Below are 26968 nucleotides of genomic sequence, written 5' to 3'. Positions count from 1 at the left end.
CCTGCTCTCATTTAAACGTTTTGCCTCGGCGAGGTTCAGTTTCAGCTTATCTCTATCTTGTTTTGAAAGATCTCGTCTTAACGACCACACTTTCCCATCCTCATCACTTTGTAATTTTCTAGCATTCCTTAGTACTTCTTCCATCTGTTTGGCACCATTTAGGGTGATCCTCAAAGGTCGATCTTTCCCTTTTACATATCTGCCTATTCTCCTGTAGTCGCACACATTCTCTATGGTTGTAAGACCTTCCACGAGGCCAACAATTTTATCTACTACTGTTGCTTCTTCTACAGTTCTTTCTGACCTTGATGTCATCTCCTTTTCTTTGCAGCCAAAAATGATCAGGGACTTACTCCGATCAACTGTGTTTTGCACCAACTTCGGATTAGATGCCAATTCTTTCCTCACTTCTAGCCTAATGTTTGTTTTATCTTGGTTGCTGCAGTGTTTGACTTCCTTCACTGCTTCTTCTACTTTTTCCTTCTTCTTGGCCACTTGTGCATAGGTGAGTTGCATATCTTTCTTGCACTGTTCTATTCCCTTATTCAATGGGAATTTATGCAGACTTATCAATGCTTAATATGCGGATTAAGGCGTCCTGTAGATACCAGTTGCGCTGCTCCTGGGAGTATGGGTTCGAGTCACTTCTGGGGTGTGAGTTTTCAGTCGTATATAGTCCTGGGGACCATTCAGGCTTGTTCGTATTTGTGTTCCTCACGTGTGCCCCAAAGAATGAGGTAATTTCATACAATGCTATGCCCAAGATTACCATCTGAGTGCTGGCGGGGAAGTGGTTCAAATAGCTTCGGCTATCATTTCCTTATGTCCGGTCGTGATGGTCAAGCGGATTAAGGCGTCCTGTAGATACCAGTTGCGTTGCTCCTAGAAGTATGGGTTCAAGTCACTTCTGGGGTGTGAGTTTTCAGTCGTATATAGTCCTGGGGACCATTCAGGCTTGTTCACATTTGTGTTCCTCACGTGTGCTCCAAAGAATGAGGTGATTTGATAAAATGCTATGCCCAAGATTACCATCCGAGTGCCGGCAGGGAAGTGGTTCAAATAGCTTCGGCTATCACTTCCTTATGTCCGGTCGTGATGGTCAAGCGGATTAAGCCGTCCTGTAGATACCAGTTGCGTTGCTCCTGGGAGTATGCGTTCGAGTCACTTCTGGGGTGTGAGTTTTCAGTCGTATATAGTCCTGGGGATCATTCAGGCTTGTTCGCATTTGTGTTCCTCATGTGTGCCCCAAAGAATGAGGTGATTTGAAAAATGCTATGCCCAAGATTACCATCCGAGTGCCGGCGGGGAAGTGGTTCAAATAGCTTTGACTATCATTTCCTTATTTCCGGTCGTGATGGTCAAGCGGATTAAGGCGTCCTGTAGATACCAGTTGCGTTGCTCCTGGGAGTATGGGTTCGAGTCACTTCTGAGGTGTGAGTTTTCAGTCATATATATATATATATATATATATATATATATATATATATATATATATATATATATATATATATATATATATATATATATATACATATATATGCAGAATAACCACATGTGAAAAATAGAAAATGCTTAACGCATTTTTGGCTAATTAATAAATAAATAAATAAATAAATAAAAAAATATTTATTTAGGTAAGGTACATACATAAAGAGATTTTACAAAGTTTGTTGGGTTAATAGATAGAGCTAGTACATACAATGCCCAAATCCACTATTACGCAAAGCGTTTCGGGCAGGAAAAACATTAATGACTAAAGCTTAAAACTAATGGGTAAAAAGAATAAAATGTGTTGAGAACAAATAAAAATAGAGGTAAAAGAGGGGGGGAACATAGTTGAAAAAGCAGCACAAATACAATTACAAATTATTACAGAAAATTACATTCAAACAGCATGGTTTTGAAAAAAAAAAACAAAAAAAAAACAAAAAACATACATGGGTTGACGACAGAGGGGTAAGGTAGGTTACAGGGAATTTATTAGGTAGTGCTTCGTTTTTATCTTAAACTGGTTGAGAGAGGTACTGTCTTTAACATGGTTGGGAAGATCATTCCACATTCTGGGTCCCTTGATTTGAAGAGCATTTCTAGTATGATTAAGTCGTACTCTAGGAATATCAAAACTGTATTTATTTCTGGTGTGGTGCTCATGGGTTCTGTTACAACCTTCAATGAATCTTTTGAGGTCAGGATTGGCATTACAGTTTAGCGTTTTATATATGTATAATACACATGAGAGAATGTGCAATGACTTAATATCTAACATATTCAGAGATTTGAGTAGGGGTACCGAGTGATGTCTGGGGCTAGAGTTGGATATTGTCCTAATAGCAGCTTTGTGTTGAGTAATTAGAGGACGTAAATGATTTTGGGTAGTAGAACCCCAAGCACAAATGCCATAGTTGAGATATGGATAGATGAGGGAGTAATATAGAGTCACCAGGGCAGGGCGGGGTACATAATATCTGATCTTAGAAAGAATGCCAACAGTTTTTGAAACTTTTTTTGATATATTTAGAATGTGTCCCTGGAAATTCAGCTTGTGGTCGATGAGAACGCCAAGGAATTTGCCATCTAATTTGTTACAAATTTGGGTATTGTTTATTTTGAGATTTATATTATTAAAGGATTTATTGCCAAACAGAATATAAAACGTTTTGTCACTGTTAAGGATGAGTTTGTTGGCAGTTAGCCAAAGATGGACTTTCTCTAGCTCAGTATTTACTGTGGCATTTAGAGCAAGGGGGTCAGGACTGGAGTAAATGAAGGTTGTGTCGTCAGCAAATAGAATTGGTTTGAGGTGTTGGGAGGCATTTGGAAGGTCATTAATGTAGATGAGAAAGAGGAGAAGGCCAAGTATGCTGCCCTGAGGAACACCAATGTTGATGGGTAGGGTGGGAGAAATTGTATTATTCACAGAAACATACTGAAGGCTGTCAGTAAGATAAGATTTGAGGTATTGCAGGGAGTGTCCTCTGACTCCATAATGATGTAATTTAAGAAGAAGGTTCTGGTGGTTGACAGTGTCAAAAGCCTTACGCAGGTCCACAAATAACCCAACAGGGAACTCCTTTTTATCAAGAGCTGCGTGAATCAAGTTAATCATACTAATAAGTGCATCGTTAGAGCTTTTTTGGGGTCTGAAGCCATATTGACAAGAGTTAAGTATATTGTGTTTGGCTAGAAAAGAGTAAAGCTGCTTGTAGATTAGTTTTTCGAATATTTTTGACAAGTTAGGCAGGATTGATATAGGTCTGTAGTTGTTAACATCTGTGTGATCACCACATTTGTGGACAGGGGTTACTCTTGCTTTTTTTTAGAATGTCTGGAAAGGTTTGGAGTTCAAGTGACTTGTTGAAGAGCAATGCAATAGCAGGGGCTAAAGATCTGGAGGCTTTTTTGTAAATTAAAGTTGGTATCTCCTCGAGGGCACTAGGCTTGGTTTTAAGGGAAAGGATTATCTCATTGACATCAGTGGAATTAGTAGGCTTTAGGTACAGAGACTGTGGATAGTTACCTGTAAGATAGTCATTAACATCAGTACTGGAAGATGGAATATCATTTGCCAGGGATGACCCAATGGAAGAGAAGAACCTATTGAACTCAATAGCAGAATCAGAGGCTGAAAGCTGACCAGCGTTATTGGACAGGAGTGTTGGTTTCTATTTAAAATCTTCTTTGATCCCAATATTTGTGAAATTGTGCTCCAAGTTTTTTTAATGTTGCTCTTTATTTGGATAAATTTATCTTCATAGTATTTAGTTTTGGCTCGTCTAATTATTTAGCAATTAACAAGTAATGATTAATGAGTAATTAATTATATAGCAATAACGAGTAATTCTTTGAGAATTCTTTGGAGACGGTTCCTAACCTATACTTCTTCTCAAGGTCGTGTTTTTTGTTAATGGATTTAAGTATTCCCTTTGTAAGCCAAGGATTGTTAAGCCTTTTGTTTGTGACTTGTTTTGTAAGCATAGGACAGTGGGTGTTATAAAGGTTAAGAGTTGTTTGTAGAAAAGATTGCACTGCTAGGTTGATGTCCCCTATGTTACCTAACTCGGACTCCCAGTTGACATTATCAGCAGCAGTTATAAAATTGTTTAAAGCAGTTTCATTGTGCAGCCTAAAGCTTAACTCCCTTGACTCAAGAGGTGGTTTGATAATGTTTGTTAAGAGAAATGTGGGGTAATGATCTGTAGTGCTATCGGTGATTTTACCTGAAGTAAGCGGAGAGGTTATGTTGGTCCAGATGTGATCTAGAGTCGTGGCAGTACTATCAGTGATTCTAGTAGGTCTAGTGATTAAGGGTATGAGGAAGCAGGAATTCATACAGTTGAGGAAGCTAACAGCAGTAGGGTGTTCAGGCTCGCAGAGGTCAATATTAAAGTCCCCTGCGATAATTAGATGGTTTTTGTTCAGTCTGTTATCTAGTATTAGATTTCTAAGGTTTGAATTGAATTCAGACACATCAGTGTTAGGAATTCTATAGACTGCACCCACAGACAGGACAGACTCGGCACCCTTGACTCTGAAACTGGCGAAGATATACTCCCCACAGTAGTCTCTCGTTCTAATTATTTTTAAGCATGTTAGTTCTTGGTGGTAGTAAAGAGCAGTACCACCACCTCTCTGCATTTGACGAAAGTAGTGAATTGCCGAGTAGTTAGGCATGTTAAAGAGTTGAGTAGTATCCTCTTTCAACCACGTTTCAGTAAGTATAATAAAAGAGAATTTGTTGTCAATAGTTTCAATCAAGGCACTAACATCATCGAAGTGTTTACCTAGGGATCTAACGTTCAAGTTGATTACAGAGATATTGTGATTATCTGTTAATACATTGTTTACATCATGTGCTGTAAAATATCTGCAATTTTGATCATTGAAGTGATGATTGTCATAGATAGTGGATAAGAGGTTGAGTTCTGGGTCTATACTTGTCTGCATAAAAAAGGCTGGTTGCAGGAAAACAAGGCAAGAATGGCAAATTACAAAATAGAAAACAAAGAAAAAAGTAGAATAAAAATTCTAAAGTAATATAAACTTAATGGTAATTTTAAGTAAAAAGAAAAAAACTTAATGGGAACTAGGAATGTAAAAAATTAACTAGAATAATTAATAACAATAGATGACCAAAAAAAGTAAAAAAGCAATTATGAAATCAATAAAATGAAAAGCTTGCTTACTATACTATTATAAGTACACTATAGTTGAATACTAAAGTTACACTAAAACAAACTGAGGTAGTTAAAATAGAGATCCACTCAGGAACACTTGATAATGAAGTTAATACTAGAGGACACAGGCAAAGCCAGTGTACTATGGAACATGGGAGTAAAAAGAAAAAAGACAATGATAAAGATGACAATATTATTATTTTTTTTTTAAATAAAGTTAAAACCTTTTGAAAGGAAAGGCAGAGCTAAAGTACACAAAGGTAGTTAAATGAGATTATAATTTGAATTCAGGCTATACAGCAGACATCCCACAGTCACTGAGGAAAGAATTAAGGTGAGCTTCAGTGGTTATTGAATAGCTATAATAGCTATAATTAGCTATATTAGCTATTAGCTATTAGCTAATTAGCTATTAGCTATAATAGCTATAAAAGAATAGCCTCATAGCTATAATTTTACTATCTCGCACAAAACAGTGTTTAATTGTCAGGGAATTTTTGCAGAAGCCACGCAGTTTAAAAAAGAGATTTTGCCTGAACCTGGTCAGACATTCATTCACATAAACAGTGGATTTACTAGCATCTGAAGATGAGATAAGATCAGACTTGCGGGAGCAGCTATCTAGTTTTAAACGAATTCTCCTGTTATTAGTACCAGATGATTTGGTACTCACTCTATAAGCTGCTTTGATGTAATTTTTTTGGATCGAATACCTTAACTTATCCTGCAATACTTTGATCACGATGGCAGCAGAGTCTTCACCATCAGTTTCTAGGGGAAAATCACGTGAAGAGATAATTACAGACTCAAGTAGTTTATGTTGGTCTGTCTCGTCTTGGGTAACAGTGTGTTGTTGTTGTAGGTTGTTCAGATGGTTCTCAAACTGTTGCAATATTTCTTCCTGTTTTTTAGTGGTTTCATCTGGATTAAAGTTTGTAACTGTGTTCTTGAGAAGGTTTAATTCCTGTTCGAGGTTGACGACTTTGGTAGATAGATCTTGATTGTTCTTGAGTAAGTCACCAGCTTCATTCTGCAAAGATAATAATGAGCCTTGCAGGTTCATTATTAAGGCCGACTGCTCTTTGATTACTGTCATTTGATCTTCATGTACTTGAGTTAATAACTTGAGCCAAGGGTTATCAGCAAGGCGCTTGAAGTCAGAACAAGGGGCAGCAGCTCGTTTAAGTTGGTCCATATGGCTACCTAATAGTTGCATGGCCCGTGTCAGAGACTGCACTGTGCCCAGCTGAGATTGTTTGTTATTGTTGACGGGGGGGGGGAGTCGGTACCCCCCACGGCGGCCACCGAGGGGGAGATAGCTGAATTAATCATGTTGTTAGCCTGGCAAGTAGGGTTATTCTTGTTTGGTGTGCTTTCTTTCTTAAGGGTCTTACTGGTCTTACTTTGCATGGTAGCAGGAACAAATAGGGAAGACTCGTTGATAGGCAGCAGTGAACGTCGGGTACAGCTTCCTAGCTCCAGGGAGCAACACTAGTGAGGTCGAAATGAGAGAATTACGGGTTGGTCTTGTTGGTTTTTTCAATCACATTTGGGTCACTGTGTACTTAGCTGCCTTCGGGTGATGCTACATCATTTGTTGGTAGCCGAGAGCTCAAGGATCAGCTGATAAAAGAGGAGGGAGGGCAGGGCCGACAGGTGTTGTTGACGTTCGTCCGTTCGTCAATTAGCCTTCATCAGAGCAAAGTAGAATGATTCTACTTTGATTCTACTTTGCTCTGATGAAGGCGAATTAGCCGAAAACGCGTTAAGCATTTTCTATTTTTCACATGTGGTTATTCTGCATACTTGGATCAGTGTTTTTGTGATCATTGTTGCATATATATATATATATATATATATATATATATATATATATATATTATATATATATATATATATATATATATATATATATATATATATATATATATATACATATATATATATATATATATATATATATATATATATATATATATATATATATATATTTATATATATACATATGCATATATATAAATACATATATTAAAGAAACAAAGATTCATCCCTAAAAAAAATGGTTTTACATCCAGCGGAAAATTTACATTTTGAAGCCTTATCGAAAGGATTTAAATTCGAGTAAAAAATTTGTGTTAATAGTCCAGTGAGGTGTAACTAGGAGTGAACACTCGCGTCTGTTGGCTGGTCTAGTGTGGTGTAACTAGGAGTGAACACTAGCTCCTGTTGGCTGGTCTAGTGTGGTGTAACTAGAAGTGAACACTAGCTCCTGTTGACTGGTCTAGTGTGGTGTAACTAGGAGTGAACACTAGCGTCTGTTGGCTGGTCTAGCGAGGTGTAACTAGGAGTGAACACTAGCGCCTGTTGGCTGATCTAGTGTGGTGTAACTAGGAGGGGAACACTAGCGTCTGTTGGCTGGTCTAGTGTGGTGTAACTAGGAGTGAACACTAGCACCTGTTGACTAGTCTAGTGTGGTGTAACTAGGAGTGAACACTAGCGTCTGTTGGCTGGTCTAGTGTGGTGTAACTAGGAGTGAACACTAGTGTCTGTTATACTCAATTTGTATGCCCATTGAGACATAACCAATCACAGGCGAGTAGGCCTCTGACGTCATGCCAGACAGAGGAGCATCAACCATGCTTGGAGCAGGCTCAGTTATCCTCACAGACTCAGAGTAGGTGGACCTCGGCTGGCCAGATATATACCTTGTTGTCTCGGTCAATAAATATACAGAAGCGAATACTGTGTCTACATTCAACCCGAACAAGGCAAACGAATACTGGTAGCAGCAGTCGGACCAAGAATTTTTTTTCTGGAAACGAAAACTTCAAGTACCCAGCATCGCCTTGTGTTTCACAGTACAGCCGCCACCGCCATCAACCACCTCCATAAGCCGCCATCCTGCCACCCACGCATCAAATATTGTGCCAGACCGGGGTCCTGCCATCAACCACTACTCCAGGCCAACGTCTCAGCAGTAAGGGTCAATAATTTCCTGTTTGAACGTTAATTCATCAGTGAGGAGGAAGGAAGCTTCCACACCAGCCATTTTTGAATCTCGCGCCACCACGTGGGAACCTGCACCCACCACCACCACCGCCGCCCAAGCTGATAGTATCTAAGCTTTGTGAGTATTCTAGCTACTGAAATCGTGGTCAGTCATCGTCGCAAGCATCACCTGATCATCGTATGTGCTGTATTGTTCTTTGAGAATATTTGGTGGACTGCAATTGTTTGACTAAGTGTCACCACCATACACACACTTCGCCTCGTTGCCACATCGACGCCTCGCCACGTTGCCACATCGACACCTCGCCACCTCTCACCATCGCCACCAGCCCCTGCTACATCGTTTTGTGTGACCTTCTCCTAGCAAATTGTGTTCTCCACCGCCATCGTCGCGATATCGTCGTCTCCGAATTTATCTTCGCACTACCAACATCAACAGAGTGTGGGGTCCCCCCGAGCTTCCCGCCACCGCCGCCAGGAGCGTTGCCATCGCACCAGTTTGTAAACAAGCCCTCACATGTGCTCTTCACACGTCTCGTCACCGTTTTTCGTTTTGGCCACTGTTATATTGCAAATCCTGCAGCCCTGAGTTAAGTAATTATGAGCTAAGATATCGCGTGCTATGGGTTAATGAGGTTTAACGTAAATATATCCAAAATATACTGTGAATTAACCATTCAGTGACTTGTTAAATATTGGAGCTGGTTAAGTACTCCATTTCCACAGTTTCTCTGAGTCATGTCAATATTTCCTGCATTGATTCCATTATTCATTAATTGTTACTAGAGCCATTAGTGAATTCAAAGGTGAGAGAAGTAAGAAATAATTGTTTCTAGGAGTTTATTTTGCATAATAGAAATTTGTTTTGAGATTTCCATAGACAATAGAACATATAATTTTTTTTATATTTCTCCAGATCTAACTTTGAAATTTATCCTTTAAGCATTTTATTTTAAACTTTTACCATAGCAGTTATATACATTCCTGTGTCCAGTTTATGTGCTACATCCATATTTCTTGCATTGCCACTTGTTGTGTTGAATCTTTTTAATGAAATTTTAATCAAAAACAAAAAAAAAATTTTTGCAATTGCACTTTCCAGTTTTTATATTCTAAATTGCTAAGCTTAGACTGGGTTTAATTAATTTGCATGCTTCTAATTCCAGCCATATTCATACCAGATTGCTACTTTAATTCACAATTTTGCTAGTTCTTAATTATTTGTGCTAATTTAATTCACAATTTTGCCTGTTCTTAATTATTTGTTGCCTAGCCCAATTTAATAGTTTTATTTGTGCCATTTTTCTTACTTTAGCCAAGTTGATATATTTTTTGTGTGTTTATTTTTGTGTATACTATTTCTGATGCCAGGTGCACTTAATTATAATCTGCGTTCAAATATTCCTTCCACGGCTGTGACAATGCCTACCACTGTTGAAACCCCTTCAGAATCAACGGGAACAGTTGCTCGTCTCAATGGCCAGAGATCAGCTCAGGAAATGGCTATTCCTCTTTTTGCTGGTGAATCCCGCTTATTAGAGTCATGGTTTAGTAAGGTTGAAGCGAAAACAGTTGCACGTTTTTCTAAGCCTACTGATGCCGAATACTTAGCAATTGCACGGTCAGCTGAGGACACAACCAAAGGTGATGCACGTTTTGTTGTTGATGAGAAAGCCATTGTTAGCCTCCAGTCTTGGCCCGAATTTAAGGATTTCTTTCGCCGTCGCTTTGCTAACAAAGGAGACCTTGACCCGTATAGGTTAGTCAAGAAAATTGCCAATGCTACCATGCAGCCTGGTGAAGCGTTTAATGCGTTTACTAGCTGTCTCGATCAGTATCTGTATGCCTTAGTTTCTGCTATGAATAATTCGACTTGGTTAGATAAAGACAATAATCTGTCCCCTGAGGCTATGGCCAAGATGATAGCATTTGGGACTTTATTGCATTTTGCCCCATAGCATACTAAACCAATCATTGAGCAACAAAATTTTGGTGTTAAACATGAAATTGGGGAAGTATTTGAGGCCATTAACAATGCCGCCGATAAACTAGCTCCCCGAAGTGCTCAACTGTTGCCACCCTCTGATACTGTAAATGTAGTATCAAGCTCTCAGCATCCTCCCACAAACTCTCAAAACTCTTGGTCGCAGAAGCGTACCCATGCTCGTAGCCCCCAGTCAAATTCGCCGCCTCATAAATGGCCGAAATGCCATAGTCCACAACCATCCACTCCCTCATGTTGGCATTGTGGTAAGAGTAACCACCTCGCAGGGGACTGTTGGTCCGCCCCTAGATCATCACCTCCTAGACAATTCTCTCGGTCCCCTCGACAATCTAATCACTCTAGGCTGCCATATTACACGTACCATAAACATGTTGGTCACCACACTGTGGATTGTAGAGCTAGGCAAAGGACATCTCCACCTCGTAACTCCCACGGTCAGTCTTGGCGAGGCGCACAGCGTGCAAGACATTATCAGAACTCTCGTAATTACAACTCCCAGCCCAGTTATAATGCAACTTCAAATTATAATACTCGGCCACAGAATGCTGGAGTTCAGAATGTTCACTCCATGTCGTCGGGAAACCCCCAAGGCCATCCGCTAACCAATTCAAGCCAGCCAATCCTAGTGCCCTCTCTGTGTATTCAGTAGCTACCCAAAATAGATTTGGACACTTGACAGAGGAGGACACTGACTCTAGACCAGTTGTAGATGTTGACGGATCCACAGTAAATTTGACCCAAACAAGATGCAGATATCCCAGACAACGTAAGTCAAAAGTAGTAACTTGTCCAGTCTCAAGTGATGATCCCCTTGTCTCAGCCATTGTACATGGTAGAGTTTTAAAAGTTTTTCTTGACTCAGGTGCAAAATTAATATTGTCAAGCCCTCAGCTCTTAGAGACATTGAAAGTAAGCACTCTACTACTTTAAAACAGTCACACATACCTTTTCTAAGTGGTATTTCAGGAAATAAAGTAAAAGTTCAGGGTGAAATTGACCTCCCACTCAAGTTCAATGATGTCACATTGTCTATAACATGTTTAGTTGTTGACGTTATTCATTTTCCTGGAGACATTCTCCTAGACCTGTACACCATGATTGATGAAAATATTGCATTGTTTCCCCATCGTTGGAACATAAGTATCAAAGACCACGTCATACCCTTGTGTAGCATGTATCGACATGGCCATGAGTTCAACCTTCAATCAGATTACGTTAATTTTGTTGACACCCGCCTTGCTAGCGTAGGTCTGTCAGATCCTTGTCGTGGTAGCATACCCGAGAAAACAGGCACTCGATTGAAGCATAGTAGTTGTGCAGTTGTTAACCCTCAAACCGCTAGGGGCCCAAATGGAATTCACACCCACAGGCGCAACAAAAAAAAAAATTCCAAAAAATTCTTTCGTCTTATAGAAGTGTTCATTTTTGTTCCCTGATCACGGAAAAAATAACAAAAAAATCGTAGGTGGCATATTTTAGCCGCAATAGGGTAGGGAAGTGTGGCAAAAAAGGGGCGTTGGCAGAGCCTTCGCCAGATGAGGTCTACTCCGCCCGAGCTGTCAGACGGCAGTTGCCACAAATATATTATTACCTAATTATTTCAATGTCTCTGATTGATTTTTTCTTAGTTTTTTTTGCAGTAATATTATTCCATACAGTGAATTGTGGTATATTTATATTATAAAATGTGTGAACCATCGCTGTACTCAAAATTATGGTGTGCATATTAGTGATTCAATTATTATGTTCATAAAACAATAAACAAATAGTTTTGCTGTTGTTACACTATATACACAGGTTATATATAAGTATTTGCATGTTTTGTACACCATAACGAACTACTAAGTTGGTCTTGTGAGTCAAAAAGCAACGAGGAGTGACCGCCAAACACCAGCGAGCCACTCACTGCCACTCCCTCCCTCAACACCACCTCACTCACCCTCATTCACCTCCTACAATACTCTTTCTGTATTTATTCACTATACACAGACGTTATATATACGTATTTACATGTTTTGTTCACCATAACTGTACATGTAAGCTTGTATGGTGAGTAAAGGCCACAAAGACGTAGCTACTCACACAGTCAGCTGATCGGCGGCCGCCCTCAAGGCCAGACGCACTAATATTTGTCCTTCAACAATATTGTTTGTGGTGTTATTATGCTATATACACACATTATATATAAGTATCTACCTGTTTTATTCACCATACCTGAACAAATAAGCTGGTATGGTGCCCAAAGACCATAGTGGCCATCAGTAAACACCATGCCAAGACGTGCAGATGACGCTTCTCCCTCACCAAAATGGCGGCTCCCAACCTACTCCTCTCGCTGTTATCACACTCTATACACACGTTATATATAAGTATCTACATTTGTGTTCACCATATCGAACCACTAAGCTGGTATGGTGAGTGCAGTCAATAAATGGTGGCCACACACAGTCAGAAGACGACGCCAGAACCCTCCCTCGCACAGCCTTACGCCTCCCTCCATGGAGCACAGCGCTAAATATCACCACAATCCTGCTATTATCAGAATCCTGGTCAGTTTTATCACAGTCAGGGGGCTTCAGTAATACTATCACTGCTAAATAATAGCATGTTACGGACCCGAGTCCAGCGTCCGAGCAAGGAGCAGTAACAACTACGCCATCTGTGGGTCAGCTCCCGAAACCCCCGCCAAACGAACGACGACACCTAGTGAGGACAGCGTGTACTGGCCTCGAGGACCAGTTTCCAGTCTGGTTCAGCGCTCAACACCGCCGCTCCTGACCTCTGGTGAGGTGGTGCTCCGACGACAGCGCCATCTACGGAGTGGATACGTCAGGTGTTAGTATCTGAGCCTGTGAGTGTGATGTATTAGTGTCCCAGTTATTGATGACGTGTCTGCTTACAGAGCCGACCTGGGACCACTGTGTTGAAGGTGAAGTCAGTCTACCCGAGGCAGCCAGTCTCCATACAGTGAAGTTTGCTGCAGCTGTCGTGACGTCGTCCCCCCGGAAGAACACTGTGGTGTGTTAAGCCTGCCAGTGGAGTGGCAGTGGAAGGATTTACCCGGGACCGACGGTCGGAGACGATAATCCACTGGGGTATTGAGGACAGGAGGGTGATTGGTGATATCACACGAGACTCCTGTCTAGGGCGTACCCCTTATATCGTTCGTGGAGTGGCCGTACCAGCCTTGGTGGCTCAGTACCTGCCAGCAGACCTGCTGGACGTGTGGTTGACGGCCTCCACGACGGTGCCCCCAGTGGACCTGTGTTGTGGCTGACCTGTGGCCAGGGTAGGCTCGGCGTTCTCCGAGGACACGTCTTGAGGCCACGAAGAAAGCACCAAGGAATCGGCACCGAAAGTGGTGTGGCACCAGAGTCTTCAGCAGAAGACTACAGTGAATAATCCCCTTGCATAGCATTAATACCCCTCCCCCTGTGTACTCCTTTTATATAATATTTATTTATTGGTGGTGGTCAATATATTATATTAAGTTCTTAACTTTCTTTCCATACTCCCTTTAAGTTACTTGCGTCACGGATCGCATCCCTTGATAGCCTCTACTGGCTTGGGGCCGGATATATATCTTCCTCTAACTACATCAGAGTAAGAACCCCGTTGCGTCCCGAGAGGGCCGTAACATAATTGGCATCCCCAGCGGGATCCGTCCCCTTGTTAAGTATGTTTGACAGGGGTGGTGAAGTGGCGTAATCCCTGTATATAATTCCCCCTGTGTGTGACGATTGTGACGTTATACGTCCTGTGCGGTGCTCAGTGACTAAGTGCGATATTGTGCAGTGTGGTGCTCGCTGTGATTAAGCGATTAAGTGCAATATTGACTAGTGCGGTGCTCAGTGATTCAGTGCAATATTGTAGAGCGAAGTGTTCGCTTGGACTCAGTGCAATATTGGGTAGTGCGGTGCCCGGAGTGATTACGTGCAATATTGGCAAGTGCAGTGTTTGGTGCAATATTGGCGTAGAACAGTGCTCGGTGTGTTAAGTGCTAGTTGAGCGTTCCATCTGTGACAATGGCAGACAAAGCTACCATCGATGATCTGGACGATGTTCAGGCTTTTCTGAACAGAGTGGACTGTCTTGCCAGATTAAAGTATCTGAGCAAACCAGAGCTTGTACCAGTGAGCGCCTACCTGGAGATCAAGATCCGTGCCAGTGATTCCCGTGTGGAGATCTTGTCCAAGGTTCACCGGCACCTGAAGGCAGAAGGGAAACAGGAAGGCGAGACTCCTAGTACAAGGGAAGGTGAGGAAATAGCTTCCACAGAAAAGGAAGATAAGGGCAGTGACATTGACAGTGATGCAGGTGAGCTTAATATCAGCCTCCTAACAGTCAAAATGCGTGCCTTGGAAATCAATCGAGAAATTGAATGGAAGAAGTTAGAATTAGAACGAGAGTTAAAAGATAAAGAATTGGCGATGAGGCGTCTAGAATTAGAAGAGAGACGAGAGAGAGAAGAAAAGGAAAGACAGAGACAACATGAACTAGAAGTATTACGACTAGGCGCTGAACAGAGACAAACTGGAGTAAGCGGTTTCGATCCGGTAAGGAATATCAAAATGGTCCCCAAATTCAACGAGAGAGAAGTTTCGAAGTTCTTCGCAGCCTTCGAGAAAGTCGCTGCCTCTTTGGAGTGGCCAAGGGAGAATTGGGCCATCATGATACAGTCAGTCTTGACTGGGAAGGCCCAAATCGCCTACTCTACGTTATCCCTTGACGACTCCGGCGATTACGATATGGTGAAGAAAGTGGTGCTCATGGCGTACCAATTGGTACCTGAGGCATATAGGCAAAAGTTCCGAAACCTGAAGAAGACCTCAGAGCACACTTTCACCGAATTCGCCACCATCAAGGAGCGACTTTTTCAAGAATGGTGCGCCTCTCGGAAGGTGGAGACCAAGGAAGACCTCGAGCAGCTGATTCTGCTCGAGGACTTCAAGGATTGTTTGTCTGGAGACCTGAAGACGTACCTAGAGGAACAGCAGGTGGAGACCTTGAGTGCAGCAGCCACCATGGCTGAAGAGTATATCTTAACTCATAGGCCGTCTGCTAAGTACGTCCCAAGGAATTACCAGCGCCGGTTCGACAGACCTCATGATGAAGAAGAAAGACCCGTCCCACAAAGTGCTAAGAAGACGCCCCCAAGTAGCCCCCGAAGAACAAGTCCTAGTAGTCCGAAACACCTTAGTCCAAGGAGGAACATGGTGTGCTGGACTTGTGGGCAGAAAGGGCACATAGCTGCTAGGTGCCGAGGCAGAAGAGGTGGCAGCGCTCGGAGGGAGGTGATGATGATGAGCTGTGTTACACCACCAGCAGGAAGCCAGTCGACGACGACGCAGGAAGGACCAAGTTTGTTGGCCCCTCACACTTCAACCGGGTATGTAACGAGTGATCATACTGGTAGATCAACAGTAGTGCTCAGAGATAGTGGAGCAGCCCAGTCCCTGATCGTGAAGAGCTCGTTACCCGAGGGAGTAAGTGTGGATGGGCGACAAAAGGTTGTCCTGGTTGGGTTTCCTAGGACGCAGTACATCGCCCCCTTAGTGCCAGTACATCTTGACTCGCCTTATTTCAGCGGCACATGTGAGTTGGCAGTAGTCGATACCCTCCCTGTGGCTGGGATTGACGTGGTACTAGCCAACGACTTGGTGACAGATTGGAGCATCAATCTTCCCAAGGTAGCGGACGAGTCGGCCAGAACATCAAAGTCTGAGGTGTCTACAGGCAATGGTAATGTCCAGGTAAAGACAGACCCGGATGTAACTATGTTTAATTTGTCCTCTCGCCTACAGATTGAGATCGACAGTTATCTAGCAGTGTCTCCTGATTCTTCTCTTGACAAGGAACATGAGGTTACGATGGCAGGAGTACCTGAGCTAGAAGAGAGGCCTTGTGTGCAGGCACCCACGGATACCAACGAGTCTGGAGCGAAGGCTGAGGTGTGCTTGCGGTACGGCAAGTTACAGCGTGTAGTGGACCAGCCAGAGATTCCCCAGATGTCGGAGGTATGTGGGGTGTGTTCAAAAGGACTAGTGCCCTCTTCGGTCCAAGCCAGGCTAGTGGATGTTGCTGGCTATGGACATTACAGGCTCAGGACGCTTATTCCTCAGGTAACCAAATGTTTCTTGGCGATATTTTGTTTGATTCTCGTTTGTGCTCTCAGTGAGGACCGGTGGACGACCCGACGGATGATGGCTCCCGTGAACATCGAGATGAGGTCCCTGGGATTAGAGATTTGCACTGCAAGTGTTGTAGTTGAAGAAGGGACCTGGAAGCTGATAGTAGATACAGGAGGTACGACAGATGATAAAATGAGTGACTGTTTCCGGCAGGTTGACACCCCCCGTGTGATTGCTGAGCCTCAACACAGCGTTATGCAGGACGTTGGTCGACCTGACGGTGACAGAGCGAATGCCACCTGCGACGTACGAACAGCCCCGTTGGGACTAGGTGTGGACCTAGTAGAGTATGCTGTAAGTACTGTTTTACCCGCTGTCGCTATCACTCTGAATTATCAGACCCCTGTATTCCAGGTTCCTGTCTCCCTGAAGGACCATCGGACCGGCACCAGAAATGCCGTCTGTGGTCAGCCATCATCGGTGCCACGACATAAGGAAGTGTCGAGTCACCCCAGATCGTGTCGAAACCAATCCGTACTAGAGAGATGTGAAATGATGCCCCTATTTGCCATCGCAGAGGAGGTGTGGAAGATTACGTCAGGCAGGTCATCGCCTGCCATTTTTAAGCTCCCTTTGTGCCAGGGTTTCTCAGTAGAAAAGTTCTGTGGACAAGACAGTTTCATCACTCCAGCTCATAGTATAAGTAAGTCCATTTGGAGTTGTGTCGCCGTACTAATTTGGTTTGTATTTCTTTTTATAGAACCCCAAACCAAATTCTTTTTGGTGGGGAGGTGTTACGGACCCGAGTCCAGCGTCCGAGCAAGGAGCAGTAACAACTACGCCATCTGTGGGTCAGCTCCCGAAACCCCCGCCAAACGAACGACGACACCTAGTGAGGACAGCGTGTACTGGCCTCGAGGACCAGTTTCCAGTCTGGTTCAGCGCTCAACACCGCCGCTCCTGACCTCTGGTGAGGTGGTGGTCCGACGACAGCGCCATCTACGGAGTGGATACGTCAGGTGTTAGTATCTGAGCCTGTGAGTGTGATGTATTAGTGTCCCAGTTATTGATGACGTGTCTGCTTACAGAGCCGACCTGGGACCACTGTGTTGAAGGTGAAGTCAGTCTACCCGAGGCAGCCAGTCTCCATACAGTGAAGTTTGCTGCAGCTGTCGTGACGTCGTCCCCCCGGAAGAACACTGTGGTGTGTTAAGCCTGCCAGTGGAGTGGCAGTGGAAGGATTTACCCGGGACCGACGGTCGGAGACGATAATCCACTGGGATATTGAGGACAGGAGGGTGATTGGTGATATCACACGAGACTCCTGTCTAGGGCGTACCCCTTATATCGTTCGTGGAGTGGCCGTACCAGCCTTGGTGGCTCAGTACCTGCCAGCAGACCTGCTGGACGTGTGGTTGACGGCCTCCACGACGGTGCCCCCAGTGGACCTGTGTTGTGGCTGACCTGTGGCCAGGGTAGGCTCGGCGTTCTCCGAGGACACGTCTTGAGGCCACGAAGAAAGCACCAAGGAATCGGCACCGAAAGTGGTGTGGCACCAGAGTCTTCAGCAGAAGACTACAGTGAATAATCCCCTTGCATAGCATTAATACCCCTCCCCCTGTGTACTCCTTTTATATAATATTTATTTATTGGTGGTGGTCAATATATTATATTAAGTTCTTAACTTTCTTTCCATACTCCCTTTAAGTTACTTGCGTCACGGATCGCATCCCTTGATAGCCTCTACTGGCTTGGGGCCGGATATATATCTTCCTCTAACTACATCAGAGTAAGAACCCCGTTGCGTCCCGAGAGGGCCGTAACATAGCAGTATCATATATATTATGGTATTTGTAGGCGATGCTGTGGTCACAAGCTGAACAGCGGTGCTGTGAGCTCGTGCTGCGTGCGCCAGCCTTGGTGGCTTGCTCAATACTGACGCTGTAACACCCAAGAATGTTGGCCTGGATTTTTTTTCTAGGTGGCATCTGGCAACTATCGGACGTGGCTGTACTATAGCTGCCCCTATCCCAGGCGGGGAGTTTAAATTATAGCGCTAGACACGAAATCATATATAAATGATGTGCGTGGTTTCGGTTTTGTCACTGATATCATTTATATATGATATGCGCGGTTTGAGGGTTAAGGAGAATGAGTATTGGGACTTTCTGGAAGGGGACGCCCTAACGGATTCTCATTGTCTCGCTCGCCGAGTAGCTTCCATCTCTGAAGTCAGTAGTTCCACGGCTACTGACACTGTGCTACACCCTCATTCTCTCACCAGAATAAGAGTTAAGGTTCAGGGAGTGCCTGAGTTGTCGGATGTGATTGCGAAAAGTGAAACATGCAAAGTGATTGGTACGTTTGTTGAACCCTCCTGGCACACAGTGCAGGATAGTACTGTTACATTATTTATTGCAAACACTAGTAATACCGACATCCATCTCCAGTTGGGTACCCATGTTGTAGATTTTGCCCATTACTCGTTACCGGTGCGAGTTGTGGATGATGTCTCTATGGATCATACTGTTTGTACACTCACACCAGGAGAACAGGGATCTCAGCCAGAGGTGCAAGCGCAACACCTCAGTCCTACTGATTTTCCTGACTCTGTGGCTCAGCTTTTGGAAATTTTGAACAGGAATAGAGCTGTTGTTGCTCTACCAGGAGAAATGTTAGATCTCACTCCTCTTATTACACATAAAATTCCCCTTGAACAAGGAACTACGCCTATTTATGTACCAGCTTACCATCTTCCCCATTCTTAGAGAGCAGAAGCTGATAGACTTGTAGAGGAAATGTTACAGAGTGATGTAATTGAATCGAGTAATTTGCCATGGAACGCCCCATTGATTCTTGTACCAAAGCGAGATGGGACTTGGAGACCTGTAATCGATTATCGCAAGCTTAACAGAGTAACAATACCTGATCGTTTCCCACTTCTAGTCCTAAATGATTTGTTGCAAAGTATTGGTAGAAACAAAGTATTCTCAACGTTAGATTTGTTGCAGGGATTCTGGCAAATCCCCCTTGATGAGGAAAGTAAACAATTGACAGCCTTTAGTACTCCCAACGGTCATTTTCATTTCAAAAGAATGCCATTTGGTTTGCGGAGTAGTCCAATAACCTTTTCACGGCTCATGACAAATCTATTTCGTTGATTGATAGGAAGTACTCTTCTAGTTTACCTTGATGATCTTATAATCATGTCGCAAGATGTTCAGACTCATTTCCAGAACCTTCAGAAAGTACTTGCAAAGCTCGCTGAAGCTAATTTAAAAATAAAGCTTGCAAAATGTTCATTTTTAAAGCAGAAGATATTTCCTAGGTCATACAGTTACACCTTCAGGTATCACATTGAATGAATCAAAAATTATTGCTGCCCGTGGTTTTCCAACACCTCGTACTGCAGAAGCCGTAAGACAGTTCACAGGTCTTGTAGGATTTTATCGTTCATTTATTGCTGGATTCTCTATTATAGCCGCTCCGCTTTACAAGTTGCAAAGAAAAGATGAACCCTTTGTTTGGGGAGAGGCCCAGGATCAGTCATTCAAAAAACTCAAAGCAGCCTTGATTTCGTCACCTGTCATTAGGTACCCAGATTTTTCTAAACCTTTTACATTGGTTACAGATGCTAGTGACATAGGTTTAGGTGCTGCATTACTTCAAACAGAAGGTCACAGAGATCACGCAATAGCTTATGCTAGCCGTACATTGTCTAAAGAAGAGAAAAATTATAGTGCAATAGAACGAGAAGCCTTGGCAGTTGTCTGGGCACTTAAACATTTCAGGGATACAATTTATAATTACCCAGTTCATGTTCTTACAGACCACCAACCATTAATTCCCTTGTTCAAAAATAAGAATCCAGTCGGAAAGTTTGCTAGATATTTGCTCACAATTCAAGAATTGTGAGCACATTTGAGCACAATAATCCCACATTTGGATATATTCCAGGGAAGCAAAATGTTGTAGCCGATGCGTTTTCTCGACACGTAGCTGCAATTCAGTTAAATTACCCAGCATTAGATGCTACAGTAGTAGAAATGGAACAGAGACACGACCCCATATGGACACCCGTCATTAAATTTTTGACTAAGCAAGACACTTGCCCGATTCATAAACCGCCAGTACCATTGAAAGAATTAGTTATGTTGGACAATTTACTGTGTAGAGTAGTAAAGCTAGGGACAGCCCCAAGGAAATGTTGTCAGTTAGTTGTTCCAGCTGTCTTGGTACCAACTGTGTTAAAAATTATCCATGATGCTCCTGCAAGTGCACATCCAGGAAAGGATCGTACACTCCAACAAGGTCGATTGAAGTATTTTTGGCCAAAAATGGCTAAGGAGATTGCTCATTATGTTGACAGATGTTTAACTTGCTTACAGCACAAGGAACATGTTTCAGGACCTAATCCAATTCAGGTGTACCCAGCAACTAAAGCTCCTTGGGAACGAATATCGATGGATTTATTGACAAATTTTGCGGAAACAGAGAAAGGGAACAAACATTTGCTTGTAATGGTCAATAATTTTTCACGGTTTTGCGAACTAGTTCCTATCCCGAACAAAACAGCAGAAACTATAGCCAGTGCATTCCATGACCAAATAATTTGTAGATATAGTATGCCTAAAGTAATCCTTTCAGATAATGGTCCAGAATTCAGTAATAGTATTTTAACTAGGTTGTGTGATTTATATAACATCAAGAAATGTAGCATCATGCCTTATTATCCAGCAAGTAATGGACTAGCCGAACGTACTAACAGGAAAGTGTTAGATGCCTTGAGAGTCACGTTGAATTTTGATAACAACAATTGGGATGATTTTATACCCTTAATTCAGTGGGCTATAAATTCTTCAATTAATGTTTCTACAGGTGACACACCTCACACTATTCTTTATGGTACAGATAAGATCCTCCCTAATGAATTGATTAATGTACCTCCTACTCCCTTATATAACGTAGATGATTTTGTTCAAGTGAAGCGTAGACAGATGCAATTAGTATTCAAGAAAATACGTGAACAACTGTCCAAAGCTACAGCCGAGTTCTCTCTAGCAAGGAATGCAAGAGCTAAACCCAGTAAAATAACTATTGGATCTGTAGTAATGATACTTAACCAACACAGGTCTGGTCCTATGTATAAGTTAACTAAGAAATTTTTGGGTCCATATAAGGTAACCGAGCTTATCAAAGGTAATAAGTACAGACTAAAGAACTTAGTAACAGGAGAGTATATAAATGAACATTTAGACCACATGAAGTTAGCTAAAATGACTGTTGACAAGACTGATGAGGAAGATGACAATGAACTTAGCCAGACAGATACTCCTGTTGGGACACCACCTTCTGTGGTTGACAGACCTCTTGATATTCAGCAACCCCATACTAGCAACTATAATCTTAGATCTAGACCTCTCGTTTCAACCGTGCACTCACCACATGTCCATTGGCTAGATGTTAACGAGGATATCTCTCAAGATGATAGTTTGTCACATGAAGTTTCATCTGTTCCGGACCTTCAGTCAGAGCCAGCATTGTATAGTGCTCTGGATGAGCTAGGTGTAGATATCCGCAGAATTTATAATTGAGTGCACTCTGCAGTTATTCTGTTTGTTTTGGAAAAAAAAAATAATTTGCAGTATTTCTACCACATGTGTCTTATTATTACCATTATATATAATGTATAGTTTTTCTCAACTTTATTTTGTTATAAATTAGATGCCATTGTTAAGTCTACTACCATTTGTATTTTTACATTGCTTGTCATAAGAGTTATTATTGTTCTAGCAACCACATTGTGGCCAGTGAATCCTGACTGCTATCACACAGATGTTAGTCTTCTTGATCCAGGTCTTGTATATAGCTTGTAAATATATTGTACATTAAATATATTGTACATTGGTCTTGTAAATATATTGTATATTTCAGGGAAAAAGAAAAAACAAATCATTATCTAATCTTAAAATTCATTTGTGGTTGTTAGGTCAGAACTTTGTTCCATTAATGTAATAATTGTTTAATTTTGTCTGGTTTTCAAGCACATGCCATTGACACATGTTAGTAATTTTGTTTAGGCAATACCTTGAGTTGTATTGTTCATATCTGATCAGTAGACATACATGTTCTTAATACTCTGGTTTAATCAAAGCATTGTTACCATGATTTTCACCTATTATGAGGAATTTTTTTTGGTGCATATGCCGAGTTGTTAGTATTATGCACACCTGATCTTCTTTCAATGTTTTATTATGCAAATTTCACATGTAAGCCATTATTGAATGCCACCGAGGTCCTTTCAGTATCATTGTAACTATATAGCTAGCCAGAGCTTGTCGACAAGGGACGTCGACTTGGTAGCGTGTCCGAGCGGTGTTATATTCAATTTGTATGTCCATTGAGACATAACCAATCACAGGCGAGTAGGCCTCTGACGTCATGCCAGACAGAGGAGCATCAACCATGCTTGGAGCAGGCTCAGTTATCCTCACAGACTCAGAGTAGGTGGATCTCGGCTGGCCAGATATATACCTTGTTGTCTCGGTCAATAAATATACAGAAGCGACTGCTGTGTCTACATTCAACCCGAACAAGGCAAACGATTACGTCTGTTGGCTGGTCTAGTGTGGTGTAACTAGGAGGGGAACACTAGCGTCTGTTGGCTGGTCTAGTGCGGTGTAACTAGGAGTGAACACTAGCGTCTGTTGGCTGGTCTAGTGTGGTGTAACTAGGAGTGAACACTAGTGTCTGTTGGCTGGTCTAGTGTGGTGTAACTAGGAGTGAACACTAGCGTCTGTTGGCTGGTCTAGTGTGGTGTAACTAGAAGTGAACACTAGCGACTGTTGGCTGGTCTAGTGTGGTGTAACTAGGAGTGAACACTCGCGTCTGTTGGCTGGTCTAGTGTGGTGTAACTAGGAGTGAACACTAGCGTCTGTTGGCTAGTCTAGCGAGGTGTAACTAGGAGTGAACACTAGCGTGTGTTACCTTCACCGAAACTGGAACTTGTGACATGATAATTAACCTAAAGTTTTACTAATTTGTTGGTTAATTATATTTAACAATATACTTAATTGGATATCATTTTACATGTTTTGTGTTGGACTTTAAGCCTATAAAGCCATGTCATTGAGTATATTTGCTGGCTGGTCAGAGAGGACTTGTGCTTGATGTAGAAAATCTCAATATTTTGTTTGGCCGTAATACCAACACCAGGCAAAGGCTCTGGAGAGCTATTAATGCCACCACAATTGTTTAGTGATCAATCAGCATGTATACTTTAGGTAGTTTACTGATCAATCAGTAAGCATACTTTAGGTTGATAGGTATATATAAGATTGATAACCCAAATGAATTTTTCATGGATATGATACCAACATCAAATCATATATCTGACGTCACCCTATCCCCACTGGATTTTGAAGAAGCCTTAAACAGTATGCCTATGCACTCTGCACCAGGCCCGGATTCTTGGAACTCCATATTCATAAAGAACTGTAAAAAACCACTATCGCAGGCCCTCCACACTCTGTGGAGACAAAGCCTAGATACTGGCGTTATTCCTGATATACTAAAAACAGCAGAGATAGCACCACTTCATAAAGGAGGAAATAAGGCAGAGGCAAAAAATTACAGACCGATAGCACTAACATCGCACATCATAAAAATTTTTGAGAGAGTGCTAAGAAGTAAGATCACAAAATACATGGAATCACAGCATCTCTATAACCCTGGACAACATGGTTTCAGAACAGGGCGCTCTTGCCTGTCGCAGTTGCTGGACCACTATGATATGGCATTAGATGCTATGGAAGACAAACAAAACGCTGATATAATTTACACAGATTTCGCAAAAGCTTTTGATAAATGTGACCATGGTGTTATTGCACATAAAATGCGTTCAAAAGGAATTACCGGAAAAATAGGCAGATGGATCTACAATTTCCTGACCAACAGAACCCAATGTGTAATAGTCAACAAAATAAAATCCAGCCCATCAACCGTGAAGAGCTCAGTCCCCCAGGGTATTGTGCTTGCTCCAGTACTTTTTCTCATCCTCATATCGGACATAGACAAGAACACAACCTATAGCACTGTATCATTCTTTGCAGATGACACTAGGATTTTCATGGGAGTAGGCAACATAGAGGATACGGCAAACCTCCAGTCAGATGTAGATCAGGTCTTTCTATGGGCTACAGAAAATAATATGGTGTTTATCGAAGACAAGTTCCAGCTCATGCGCTATGGAAAAAATGAAAATATAAAAACGGAAACCACGTACAAAACTCAGGCAAATCATAACATAGAACGAAAAGGCAATGTAAAGGATCTGGGTGTACTCATGTCGGAAGACCTTACCTTTAAAGAACACAATAAAGTAGCCGTCACAACTGCAAGAAAAATGACAGGTTGGATAACAAGAACTTTTCACACTAGAGATGCTATACCGATGATGATACTTTTCAAAACGCTTGTGCTCTCTAGAGTGGAGTACTGCTGCACAATGACAGCACCTTTCAAAGCTGGAGAAATTGCTGACCTGGAGAGCGTGCAGAGATCCTTTACTGCTAGAATCCACTCAGTAAAACATCTAAACTATTGGGACCGACTAAAGAGCCTAAAACTGTACTCCCTTGAGCGCAGGCGGGAGAGGTACATAATAATTTACACATGGAAAATATTAGAGGGGCTGGTCCCAAACCTGCATACAGAAATAACATCACATGAGACCAGAAGACATGGCAGGATATGCAGAATACCCCCGTTGAAAAACAGAGGTGCAACAGGTACTCTGAGAGAGAACTCTATCAACATCAGAGGCCCGAGACTGTTCAACACGCTTCCACTACACATAAGGGGCATAACTGGCCGACCCCTCACAGTGTTCAAGAGAGAACTGGATAAGCACCTCCAAAGGATACCTGATCAACCAGGCTGTGACTCATACGTCAGGCTGCGAGCAGCCGCGTCCAACAGCCTGGTTGATCAGTGCAGCAACCAGGAGGCCTGGTCGATGACCGGGCCGCGGGGACGCTAAGCCCCGGAAGCACCTCAAGGTAACCTCAAGGTCAAGGTAGGTAGTGTACTGACCAATCAACAAGTATACTTTATGTAGTGTACTGACCAATCAACAAGTATACTTTATGTAGTGTACTGACCAATCAGCAAGTATACTTTATGTAGTGTACTGACCAATCAGCAAGTATACTTTATGTAGTGTACTGATCAATCAGCAAGTATACTTTATGTAGTGTACTGATCAATCAGCAAGTATTCTTTAGGTAGTGTACTGATCAATCAGTAAGTATACTTTAGGTAGTGTACTGATCAATCAGTAAGTATACTTTATGTAGTGTACTGATCAATCAGTAAGTATACTTTAGGTAGTGTACTGATCAATCAGCAAGTATACTTTATGTAGTGTACTGATCAATCAGCAAGTATACTTTAGGTAGTGTACTGATCAATCAGCAAGTATACTTTAGGTAGTGTACTGATCAATCAGCAAGTATACTTTAGGTAGTGTACTGATCAATCAGCAAGTATACTTTAGGTAGTGTACTGATCAATCAGCAAGTATACTTTAGGTAGTGTACTGATCAATCAGCAAGTATACTTTAGGTAGTGTACTGATCAATCAGCAAGTATACTTTAGGTAGTGTACTGACCAATCAGCAAGTATACTTTAGGTAGTGTACTGATCAATCAGCAAGTATACTTTAGGTAGTGTACTGATCAATCAGCAAGTATACTTTAGGTAGTGTACTGACCAATCAGCAAGTATACTTTAGGTAGTGTACTGATCAATCAGCAAATATACTTTAGGCTTGAACACAGTCCAGCACTAATGTGAACTCTCTGCGTGTGAAGGGGGGTGGGGGCTTTGACAAGCCGCCTGCTTCCTGTGATTGTCGAAGGTACTAGTGTTAGTGGCTCTCGGGTAAATTCAGGTAAATATTTCCTAGCCGAATTGTAAGGCTAGGAAGTGCGAGACTTTCTGCAGGAGATATCGTGAGAAAAAGAGTGAAGACTGGTTATTAGAGCCAACAGAACCACTCCTACACCTCCTTCAACTTTCCAGTCAACTGGTTGAAGCAAAATCTCCCGCGCACAATAAACAGTTTGAGAAGTGTGTGTTTATACTTACGGATCTGTCGCCGAGGTTGGCCACCCGGCAGGGGAGGAAGGCGTGCGCGCCCTCGCTCACCGTCACGTTGGCGGGAGACTCCACGAAGACCGGACCCGCCACCCACGAGCACCAACCTGCGCCGGAAACCACTATTATTACTGTGTGTCATGAGGCTATGGTCGTGTGCAGGCTAAGTCAGTCGCAATAACTGGATGTCAATAAGACACACTTCCCTCTCTCGGTTATATTCCAGACCATCCTCCCGTTTTAGATAGTACTTATAGCAACGGTGTGCACCATCGTATTATTGACGTAATGGGCATTTGGAAAGTAGAACTTGGTAACACTGAATTTGGACAAACTGCAAAAGATTTCGTATATATTTTGCCAATAAAATCTAACTATCCTAGGCCTAATACATGCCATCTGAGGCCTAATATAGCACATATATGTACTATACTAGGCCTAGGAATACTTCAGTTTGTTTTTGCCCTTACTGTCTTCAGACTCTAATAGT

At 42.3% G+C, this 26968-nt stretch overlaps 1 protein-coding gene across 1 annotated transcript in view; it reads right to left on the bottom strand.

The window, feature by feature from the left end:
- The window catches only part of LOC138368229 (zwei Ig domain protein zig-8-like), a 127926-nt gene extending 101336 nt beyond the window's left edge, over positions 1-26590 (bottom strand). Inside the window, exon 1 of the mRNA XM_069330773.1 lies at positions 26470-26590. The gene's annotated coding sequence lies outside the window, so the exon portion shown is untranslated. The remainder of the gene's footprint in view (positions 1-26469) is intronic.
- Between the last annotated feature and the right edge of the window lie 378 nt (positions 26591-26968).

Source organism: Procambarus clarkii, chromosome 3 (genome assembly GCF_040958095.1).
Source record: "Procambarus clarkii isolate CNS0578487 chromosome 3, FALCON_Pclarkii_2.0, whole genome shotgun sequence".
Lineage (NCBI taxonomy): Eukaryota > Metazoa > Arthropoda > Malacostraca > Decapoda > Cambaridae > Procambarus > Procambarus clarkii.
Note: the sequence above shows the minus strand (reverse complement) of the source record. Positions and strands in the feature narration are given on the sequence as shown.